This window comes from Oenanthe melanoleuca, linkage group LGE22 (assembly GCF_029582105.1).
Source record: "Oenanthe melanoleuca isolate GR-GAL-2019-014 linkage group LGE22, OMel1.0, whole genome shotgun sequence".
Taxonomy (NCBI): domain Eukaryota; kingdom Metazoa; phylum Chordata; class Aves; order Passeriformes; family Muscicapidae; genus Oenanthe; species Oenanthe melanoleuca.
This window is the reverse complement of record NC_079363.1, coordinates 1,109,231-1,120,605: the sequence shown is the minus strand read 5'-3', so window position 1 is coordinate 1,120,605 and position 11,375 is coordinate 1,109,231. Positions and strand designations below refer to the sequence as shown.

General features: G+C 53.0%; 1 long non-coding RNA gene across 1 annotated transcript; it reads right to left on the bottom strand.

The window, feature by feature from the left end:
• Positions 1-4,034: 4,034 nt before the first annotated feature.
• LOC130265884 (uncharacterized) lies at positions 4,035-5,606 on the bottom strand. The gene is made up of 3 exons (XR_008842704.1): positions 5,472-5,606; positions 4,597-4,750; positions 4,035-4,366 (listed from the first exon to the last, which is right to left on the bottom strand). It is a non-coding gene; the product is annotated as an uncharacterized LOC130265884 (long non-coding RNA).
• Between the last annotated feature and the right edge of the window lie 5,769 nt (positions 5,607-11,375).

Sequence of the window (11,375 nt, the reverse complement as noted above, 5' to 3'; positions counted from 1 at the left end):
GGGGGCCCGGGGAAGGATGAGCTGCCTTCAGGACGTTTTGGGCATTTAGGACATTTAGGACATTTAGGGCATTTAGGACATTTAGGGCATTTAGGGCATTTAGGAAGTGGTTGTTCCCTCCCTCTTTCTTCTCTTCCAGATGTGAAGTCACTCTCTGCAGTGGTTTTATCGACGGTCAATCCCCCAGCAGTGCAGGGTGGGCAGGGAGAGAGGAGATCTCAGGATGGAGCAGGTGAGCACGTGGAGGTTTTTGGGAATTCTTGATTTCCAGTGCACAAAAAAACCCCAGGGAAGAGGTTCAGCTCTTCCCCTGGATGGAGAACATTTCCTGGGGGTCTCATGGAGCTGTTGGGGCCCCAGGCACCCCAGAACCTTTTTCTACAGGAGCCAGGGAGGAGGAAAGCAGCCAGAGGAAACTTCCTCACCGCTGGCCCTCATCCAGGGAGAATGCAGCTGCATCCTTGGAATGAGTGGAGCGTGGGGACTGGGAGCGTTTCCGTGTTATTTTTTGGGGAAGCCACGTGAGGGTTGTGTTAATTCCTGCCGGGAGAGACAGCGGAACCAGCCGAGGGCTGTGGGATGGGTGGGGAGGGACCAGCCCCAGGTGACAACTGCAAGACAAAAAGGCTGAAAGGGGTGGGTGAGTGAGGGGAGGTGGGCTGTGAGTCCTCCTGGGTGCTCAGAGCACGGATTCAGTAACCAGGGCTTCCCTCAGCGTGTCCTCAAATCTAATTAGAATGGAAAAAGTAATTAAGGGAAGGTGCTGCAGAGCTGAGGCTCCCAGCACAGGCTCCAGCAGACAGGCAGGATCCAAGGAACACCTGGGGAGCTTGGGCCAAGGGATGACTCAAGGCCCGGGGCTCTTTTCTCACCTTCCCTGCTGCACCACCACACCCCAGTTACAGAAACCAGCTCCCATCCTGCTTCTTGGAAGAGCATCCCCAGGGATAAGTGATGCTTTCCCATGTTTTTTGGGGTTGTGCCCTGCTATTGCTCCCTCATGGAGGCAGCCCTGGCTGGCAAAAAGCTTCTTTATCTGCATCCATTGCTGTCCAGGCAGCAAATTATTTAATAATGGTCAATTAGTCCTGGTAGTGCTCGAGGTGTTGGGCACCACTGGAGTGTGGGGCTCTGGGGGTTCCTGGCCCTGCACTCCCGGACTGTATTTGTGTATTTAAGAGATTTAATTCAGAAGTCACCATTGGTACGTGGCAAAGCTGTTGGGGCAGGGTGGTGTTCACCCCATCCAGGACAAAAATTCCAAAGGAGAGGAGGGGTAAAAATTCCATCCCCCCTCAAACCTGGGCTGAGTGATGTGTAAAATATCTTCACAGCCGATCTCTGCTAATGGGTTGCAAATTGCTTCCATCAGCTCCAGCATTACAGATTGCCGTCTGAAATTGCTTCCAGGAGCCCATTTTGGGGCCAAATACTTCCTAGCTTGGGGAAATAACCATCAGCATCATTAGTGACAGTAAATTGTATTCAAATGAGGCACCGTGGGGCCTTATTAGGATTTCTTACATGTGCCTTTCTCGCTGGTGGGGCAGCTCCAGCATTAGGGACTCTTGTGTTCACACAGAATCCTTCAAATGGAAAAGACTTCCAAGATCATGCTCTGGCTGCTGCCAAGGCCACCACTAAGCCATGTCCTCAAGCACCACCTTTAGATGTTTTAAATCCCTGCAGGGATAGTGCCTCCATCCCTGCCCAGAACAGCCTTGACAGCATTTTCCATGGAGAAATTTTTCCTGTTTTCCAGCTCCAGGTGTTGGGCACCTGGAGAAAAGCTGGTCTTGCCATTAAAGAACCTGCCAGTCCCTGCTGGCCATTCCCATTTCTCTGTGCTGCTCCTCCAGGCATCGCTTTGCTCCAGCTCTGAACCAAGAGCAGAGATCCTGGTAGAGGTCCAGGGTTTCCTAATTCATGAGCACATCGTTAATTATCTGCTGGAAGCCAAAGGCTCAGCATCTTGGTGAGACTAACGAGGCTATTAACAGAGCTGCTGCTTGCCATGCTGGCTTGGGCTGGCCCCGGGCGGCTGAGCAGCGGCTCAAGCTTTATATCAAGCTTTCTATCACATCCTCTGGCACCTGCTTGCTTTCTAAACCACATCTGACCATTGCTGAGACCTTTCCAAAGGAAACCACCGCATCTAAATCCCGGGAACCGAGAACCCAGAGCAGCCAGCGTGGTGAATCCGTGGGATTTCTACATCAAGCACATCCACGTGGTGGTGGCTGGGGAAGGGTCACTCCAGCCTGGGTGGAGCTGCTCCCAGGAGTTCCCCCAGGGGTTTTCCTGGTGAAAAGCAGTGTTTAAAGGCAGCAGTGGCTGCTCCAAGCCCGGGGTCACCGGCCCCGTGAGCGGTGTCACTCCGGGTGATTTATGCCTCCGCTTGGCTCTCCCGGCGTGAGGAGCAGCCAGTCCATTAAACACTGAGTCATCCTCAGCAGCATTTAATTTTGTGAGGGGCAGCAGTTTGGATAATTAAAGGCCTCCATGGCCAGTGCCAGCGGCTGTGGAGAGCAGGGCTGATGGGGAAGGTGAGGACACCCGGCAGCAACGCTTAACCCGCGGAGGAGGTTCAGCTCTCCCTCCCTGCCCTCTCCCCCTGCATTTTGGGGTGGCTTTTAACCTTTTCCTGCCGCAGACCGGGGCTTCCTTCCTCAGGTGAGTGTGGTGATGCTTTGTGCTATTTCTGCCTGGATTAACCACGTCCTGATGGGATCTCCCATGGGCAGATCTCCTATCTGGAGGCCTTGGTTTATTAAAAGGACAAGCTGTTCAGGGAGCTGCTAATAAAGCCATGAAAGCTTTTACGAACCAGAGTTGAAGGCACTAATATCGCTGTGCTCTGCGTGGGTGAGAAATTAGACAAGAGTTCCTCCGTGCTGATGGGGTTTTTTTCTCCCCCTATTCATCTTTCTCAACAATTATCTTTTATTTTGATATCTTTCTATTTAAACCTTCAGAACTGCGCTGAAAAGGAGGTTGAACCGCTTAACAACCGTGCACCTTGCGGTGCAGGGTGGAGGCACGGAGCCCTGGGGAAGGTGGCTTGGGCTCTCCTGGGGTTTTTTGGCAGCAGGAACCATCCCCAAGAGCCAGGCAGTGAACTCCCTGGGGATGGTATCCTGTGGGAGGGCAGGAACACCTCCTCACCAGCAGCCTGGGGAAAAGCCACAACGCTGCGTCTGTGTTGCACCAACACCATACTCCTGGGGCTGGATACCTGGGAATTCCTCCTCCTGCTGCTCCTCACCCTTGCATCTCACCTGATTTCGGGCTGAGTGTGTTCTTTTCAGCCCTTTCAGGGTTGTTTTTATTCCTTTTCCATCCCGGAATCTCACACTCAATCGGCCGCATCGTTCCGGAATTGTGGACAGCACCCTGAAAACCGAAGGCGGACGGAAACCCTGTGGAAAATCACCAAGATGGGTGTGTGGCTTCATTAGCTCGAGCAATTAGCATGAGGCAATGCAAAACCACTGGCTCCAGCTCAACCACTTCCCCCGTGCACAGATTCCACCTTGGGCGGCTCCTCCTCCAGTTGTTTCAGCCAGTGTCCAGAGAAAGCGTCTCCTGGGACACACAGAGCCCTGGGGCTGAAGGGGATGAAGATGCTCGGGCTGGATGGGACCTGGATGTGGAAATGTGGGGCAGAGATCAAACGAACCCGTTCCCAGGACGCTGGGTCAAGCAGGGATCTGTGTGTCCTGCAGTGCTGCCCAAGGCCATCCCCTGCTCCCTTCCCTCTCTGATATCTGTATCAGGAGCTGTTTGGAGCTTCCTGGGCAGAAATGCCCCTGTTGTGCCACGCTGGTGTTCCCAGAGCTGTGTCCAAAGGCGCTTTGCTGGAGCCCCAGGCCAGGAGCAGCCCAGGTGTGTGAGCACAGGTGAGATCCTCGATGTGCCATGTGTGGCACAGGACAAGAGGAACCCCCAGCCCCTCCCTGGGTCCAGCTCTCAGCCCCATCCCCCTGTGCTGCCCCACCCCTCCCACACCATCTCTCCACCCATGCTGCCCTGGCTTTGCTGGCAGCTGTTTGTCCTCGTGTCCTTGTCACTGCCAGGGACCCGCTCTGGATCACTTTTTCTTTTATTCCCTCTGACACTGGTTGTGGTCACAACAAAACTCATCTCATTATGGAATTGCTGAGGGTAGCTGGAAGGGGAAATGGATCCCTCCATCTGGGAAATGCCAGGTCGGCTGCAGAGCCGGGTTGGAGGAGGCAATTTGAGTATTCTGGGGTGTGCAAAAACCTCTCCAGCAGCTCGGAGGGCATGCGGGAACCAAAGGGTTAACGCTGCCGGCATCCTCAAACGGCACCGATGGGAGCAGGAGCCTCTCCATCTCCGAAAGCTGGCAAACAAATTAAAGCGATGTTGCAACTAATGCGTTTCTTTGCAGCAGAGAGGAGGGGAAGAGCGGCTCAAAGGCTGCGGAGACAAAGGCGGCGCAGATGGGTGCTGGGGGACCCAGCTAAGCTCAGCTTTGCTGCCGTGACAGCGGCTGGAATAACCTGGGGAGGATTTATGAGAGCAGGGCCGAAGGGGGGAGCCTGCCTGGGAAGGGCTGGAGCTGGGAATTACTCTGGTGTTGATGCTCCTCGGTGCTCGTGTCCCATTTCCGCGGGAGGGATTGGGAGGGGGGGATTGAGGCGCTGGATGCTCCAGGCACAGAGATCAGAGCATCTTTCCTCCCAGCAGCAACCAGTCCAGCATCTCCCTCTTGGCTTCCTGGGCTCTTATTTACATGGAAGAGAAATTAAACAGAGAGATGCAAATCCCCTTAAACAATTTAACCAAGCTGATGGCTCTGGTGGAGCCGGGGCTGGGGCTGGTGGGTGCCCAGGGGGAGGAGGTGGGTTGGCAGATTTTTGAGATTTTGGGGTGTTGGACCCACAGCCATTGCCCAGGGGCTGATGCTTGGCCTCGTCCTTGTCCCCTGTCGGCAGAAATGACGATTTCTCTTCCAGGAGGGGCTTTGTCCCCTCCCGCGCCAGCCAGGCCCGTGCAAGGAGCAGATGGAGCCCATCTTGAACGTGCAGTCTCAGCAAAAGAAAAGCCAATAATCGAGTTAATTACCGACGTTATGTGATCACTGGGGATTCCCAGGGGATGCTGGCAGTAGAGCAGCCCTTTGCTCGGCATCCTCAGCCCTCGGGCCGGGGGCTGAGCTGCTCTCCCTGGGGAGAAACCCCCTGATGGGCTGGCTTAGCTCAGAGGTGATGGGGGCTGCATCCATCCCTTCCCCCGTGTTTTGCCTGGCTCTGTCTCCCGGGGCAGATTCACAGGGTGGCTGGAAGTGCCGAGCAGTGTCTGTGGCTCTGACTGTGCAAAACGTGACTACCCCGGGGGCAGAGCATCGCCTGCCTTTGTCTCGCTGCTGAGAGAAACTACGGGAGAAAGTGCAGCAGCTTTAAAAGTGAATTTTAACTCGGCTTGAAAGACCACAGAGCCCTTACCTGGGGCAGCTCTGCCCTGTCCCCCAGCCATGCAGTGACACAAGGGACATCCCAGTGGAAACGCCTGCCCGGAGTCTGGCAGGATGTGGATGTGCTGGTTTCGCCCTCTTGCTGCTTCTGCTCTGCTCCCCAGCAGCCGAGTTAATAAAGTTTGGACTCCTTAAATCCACAAATGGTTTCAAAGTCGATTGCCCTGGGCTGGCTCGCAGCTCCCACCCACCCCTCCCCTCGCCTCTCTGCCGGGGAGATAAGGATGGCAGCGGTTTTAATTCCTCACTTATGCATCGACTGCCAATTCTGCTGTCCGCTCACCCTTGATAAATATTGCACAAAGATTTGGCGGCCAGCGTGCCAGAGATAAAGGTCTGGTCCCACCAGATCTCCTTCCTCTGTACCTTTTTTGTCTCGTTATGCGTCCAATTTGTTAAACAACCCACCTGCTGCAAGAGGCTCTTGCCATCCCCTCTCCTGCCTGGGATTATTGCTAGAGCTCTGCGTGAGCCTGCAGCCCGGGCTGGGAGCTCGGGGCTGGGGAAAGGCGCTGTCATTTCCAGGCCTTGAGCTGCCATTGATCGGGGATCGATAACGGAGCTCTCCAGGGCTGGCAGGATCCTCGGTGCTGCCGCGTCCTCTGTGAGCCCATCCCCGGGAACGGAGCCCAAACCAGGGATTGGGGATGCTCCTGTGCAGCACAGCTACAAAACAGAGTGTGCCAGGGGGTTCTGGCTGGGTTTAGTCTTTCTAAAAATCTCCCTTTGCACCGATGCTGGGTGAGTGTGGGGGGCTGATGGCAGCTGGGCTGTGCATTCCCCACTCACCCCATCTGGGCTTGCTGGAACTGCCTCCCCCAGCTCAGAAGCCCTCGAGGGGCTGAAAGCTGCAGTTTGAGGGTGCATAAATATCTTATGGAGCTGCTCAGGGTTGGGGTTGTGGCATTGTTTCATGGTTTTTCCTGCTGGTTTCTGCAGGACCATGCAGACAACAGCCCTGATGCTGCAGCTCCTGGCCAAGCCTCCAATTTCAGAGCTGCTGGAGGCAGGGGACAGGCAGAGGCCATTGATTGGGAAGGAGGGAAGGTCTCAAGAAACCTAATTGCTGAGTGTGAGTATAGATCTGCTTGGTGGCATGTTAGAGCTGATATCCCCCCTTTGCATCCTCATCCTGAGTGTTATCTCTCCTATCAAATTAGAGACGAGTGTTGCTGAGGTCTGGGTGTCTTTGAGCTCCATGTGGCACACAAGTCTGTCATTCCTGCCTGTCCCAGGTGCTATTTAGCTGCCAGGTCTCTGGACTCTGCAGTTTGGCAGTGGCTCTGACAACGTGGCTCGATCACTATCGTTTCTAAATCCATGAGAAATGTCATCTGAAGTGCAACAAATAACGGTCTGATTATCTGCTGGATCCTAATGCTACTCCCTGGAGATAACAAGCTGCAATTTTCCCCCTGGGCCATACAATAATCGCCCCAATTACTCCCAAGCAGTGGTTATTAAACTCATGGCACCACTTTCGTTTACAAAGCAAAAATCATTAAGCAGGTGTGTGTGTGTGTGTGTGCTTGGCTGAGAGTGACCGAGGTTTTTCTTGCTTTGTCCTGGGAGAGGAACTCTCGGTGGCTGTGGAAATCCTCCATGAATTTCCCACTCTGTGTGGCACAGCTCTGTCAAGAGCAGCACAGAGGAGCCTCCGGATGATCGACCAAATCAAATGCAGCTGGTGTCTGTTAATGCTGGGCTTGGCATCCCAGAGGATGTAACCTCTATCCAAGTCTAACGTGGAGGGATTTTAGGAGATATTGTGGTTAGCAGAGCTGGGATGTGATGGGCATTTCAAACACAGCCCAGGCCCTGGCAGGAGCCACTGTGCTGCTGTGGTTCTGATTGCAGGGGGTGTCCCTGTGGGGTGTCACCCCTCTGCTCCATCAGGTAGAGGTGACAAAGCCCCCTCAGCTTTGTCCCAACCTGTCACTGGAGGTTTGAAGTGGCTGCACACACCAAAGCTTGTACCCTGCACCCAGCACAGCACACGGAGCTCCCAGCAGCTCAGGGAGCAGAACAGAGCGGGCAGAGGGAGGGATGACCAGCACCAGGGAGGCAGAGCTGGTGAATTATGCATGACTCCAGGAGGGGAGCGTTATCTGCACGGACAAAGGCCTGTGCCAGCAGCCCGGCTCTGCTCTACCTGTGCCTTCCTCCGCCCGCGCTTTATCTCCGCTCCCAGCTTGTAATTCAGCCCAAATATCAGAGGAAGCTGGGAGATTAATTTTCTCTGTTTGCATGGCAAAGGAGAGGGGACACGCTCTCACTCCCGACTCCCAGCTGTTTAATCCTCCACCGAGGCCTGGGGAAGGAAAAGGCAAAAAAATTTATCAGTGTTGGCGAGTGGCTGGTGTGGGGAGGGGTGCTGGAGCCCAGGGCCCCCCATGAGCAGGTTGTGGGCACTCACAGCAGGATTCCTGCGTGGGCAAGGTTTGGGGAGCACTGAGAAAATGCAAACCCTTCCCTGCTCCCCAGGATTCAGGTCCAGAGCAGGGTGTGAGCTTGGGAGAGTCATTTTTGTGCGTCCCTCGGGTGTAGGTGAATCACTCAAATATTTAAGAGATGACAACTGTATTAACAGAAAAACTAGATAAAGATCCCTTGAGTTTAAAGACAGAACCATCAGCTCAGCTCTTATTTTCCAGCCCTCTCCCTTAGCTTACTCCCTGGCTTAAATGAAATCATAAATATCGGCCCACAAAGGTCCTTTGTCACCGCACGCAGCTCCCGGCGACAAGAGGTCATTCATTAAAAGCCAGATGAAGGCAATAGAGACTCCCTTTGTTTTTTAAAGAGTTCAGGATGAGGCCGTGGCTCCTCTGCTGACATTAATGCACAGTTTCAGTGTGAGGAGCACAGAGGGTGGATGGCAGGTTGGGCTCATCCCATCCAAGTGATCTTCACTGCAAAGCTCCTGGAAGAAACATTCCAGGTTCTGTCAGGTGGGACATCACAGATGAGACAGGTTTGTTGTTGGACTGATGGCAAAACCAGAGCTCCTTTGGCCCCCTCCTCACAGACCCCATGGGTTCCTTTATCCCCCTCCTCACAGACCCCATGGGCTCATCATCCCCCTCCTCACAGACCCCATAGATTCCTTTATCCCCCTCCTCACAGATCCCATAGATTTCTTTATCCCCCTCCTCACAGACCCCATAGATTCCTTTATCCCCCTCCTCACAGACCCCTTGGACTCATCATCCCCCTCCTCACAGACCCCATGGGTTTCTTTATTCCCCTCCTTCCAAACCCCATGGGCTCCTCATCCCCCTCCTCCCAGCCCCCCTGGATGATGCCCTGGCCACATCTTGCCCTGCTGAGGGATGGCCAAGGCCCTGCAGCTCCCACCCAGCACATGAGCCTGATGCCATCTGCCGGCCTCTGCCTCTGGCCAGCAGGGAGAAATCAGAATTTAATTCCCTGAAAGGTCCATCTTCCTCTGGTTAAACCCCTGCTGCCCTCCCTGCTCAGCCTGATGGATTTTTTCCTCACACTACTGAACAATCCTTTTTAACACCCCTGCTGTATGAATCAAGAGAAATGCACCTAAGATAATTTTTTTCTGCCTTTTTTTATCCTGGAGAAAGGTTGCTGTCTTAAAGTTTCTAATTCCACTTGCTTCCCCTTGCCTTTTTATTTTTTGAATAACTGTTTATGAAGACCATCATGGTCTAACTGGTTTTGGATTAAAAGCAAGTTAATAAAGGTTTCCCCTGAGCACAAAGCTGCACAAATGGGTTTGCAATTGCAGAGTTAATTACGAGAGCTGGGCAGAGCAATCCGTGTTTGCAAAGCTTCACCAGAGGATGAGGCTGGCAGGGAGAGCTTTGCCTTTTGCTGTGTGGGCACCAGGGCAGGTTTCTTTCCATCCTGTCCCCCAAAAAAATGAGGAATGGGGCGACCAGGGATCCCATCAGCATTGGCAAAAATCCTGGTTTCATCTTGGGGTCTTACCTTGGGGTCTCACCCTGGGTGGGGTCACCCACTGCTGCCCAGTGAAGGGTCTGTGCTGGCTGGAGGAGGAGAATGGGCTCAAACCAAGCCAGGGAAGCTGCAGGAGGAGCTGGAGGAGAATTTTCTGCTGCCTGAGAATGTGAAGTGCTTCCGCCAGTAATCGCCGGAATCATCAAATTAGCATAAATTCTATTAACGGTTTCCCAGATGAGACATTTCAAGGCTTCTCCCCCCCCCACCCCCTTTCCTGACACAAACAAAAAGAGAATATAATTACTTTGCCATAAAGCAGCTCCTGAAAAGGCCCTGAGCCCTTCTGCCTTTCTTCTCCCGTGGAATAAAGCTGCAAATGAAAGGTGCTGCTGACCTCTCTGCTCTCCTCATTCATCAGCTGAGGAGGAGGAAAGAGACCCCACAAAGATTTTAGGGACCATTTTTCAGCTCCCCATTGCAGGTTGGGGGGTTCTGAGGAGCTTTTTGGGGTGCTGCATTCCTGATTCAGAGGAAGGATTCGTTGAAAAAAAATGTGATTTGTGTAACACCAGCCCAGTACCTTCTGCAGTAACTCACTACAAGCACGGCGGGGGCAACCATCTGAAAGAATGTTCCTTTTTTATTGGCACGAGATTGCGGGTGACAATTTGAAAGAGAACAGAATTTGCTTATGAGCAAAAACCTCCTTTAACTCTTCTTCAGAACGACACTAAAACAACTCGCCTGCCTATAAATACGATCTGCCAATAGAGGCAGCTCAGCTGTGAAGATTTAATTACAGGCAGGAGCTGTAATTTTGACACCAAAACCTCATCACAAACGGGGGATGTACCTGCACAGGAGCCAGGAGGAACTTTCAACCTCCGACTTCTTCCCAGACAGATGCAAATTTGGCTTTTGTTGGTTTTCTGTACTATAAGTTCAAATGTCAAGGTCAGAATCTTTCTTCAGAGGATGAGTTGTGTCTCTCCTAGGCCTCAGCTCCCCTATAAAATGTAGATAATTTTGGCTCACTTCTTCAAGTAAACCTCAGTAACGTTTACTTTCCCAAAGATCTTGAGGTTTTTTACAATCTATTACGAATTAATTATTATTAAGTTAAAACAAACTATAGGCCCTAAATAAAGCAGTTCCAACAAAAGCAGCTGGATGATGAGAGCAATCTGCTTTATGAACTCCCTTTTCCACTGCGCAATTTTAAGCATTTAGTTCCGCTTTCCTAATTGCTAATATCCATTCTTCAATTACCCGCTGTTTTGTTTCAGATTTAAAAGATTAAAGCCCGTTGTTGTTTTATGATGATGCGAATTCCCTTTGTGTAATTGTTGGGTTTGGCTTTTATCCGTTTGCATATTAAACGCCTGCACAGGGAAGACTCGTATGTGGCTTGAAATGGGTTTTGCCTTTGGCACAAGTTGCCGGCTGTTACTCAAATCAAGGCTTAAAGACAAAAAGCAGATGAAGCATCGGATTTCTGAAGCGACAGCACTTCATAAACAGCCTCATAGTGAATTCTGACCTGCACTGGCTGCACCCAGCACCTTTTGCAGGAGCAGTGCAGGAACCCCAGGCCCACACGAACCCTGTGCCAATGACTTTGCACTAAATAACAACCAGGGCTCGATCTGTGAAGGGTTTTTTTGTGCAGAACGGTGGACAAGGAGCAGGCCCAGCCTGAGGGTCCCAGGCCCTCATGGCGTTGCTGTTGCTAAGCAATGCGCGCTGCCGCCAGCAGCCAAGATGGCGCCTGGGCGGCTTCAGCGCGCGCGGCCTGGCCCCAGGCCGGGCCCCGCCGGGCAGACAGGCCCTGCCCTCAGCAAACATGGCGCCGGGCCGGCTTCAGGAGCGCGCTGAGCGCAGCCAATGAGAGGCCGCGGAGTGAGGGGGAGCCGGGGCGCGCGGGGATTGGCCGGAGGCG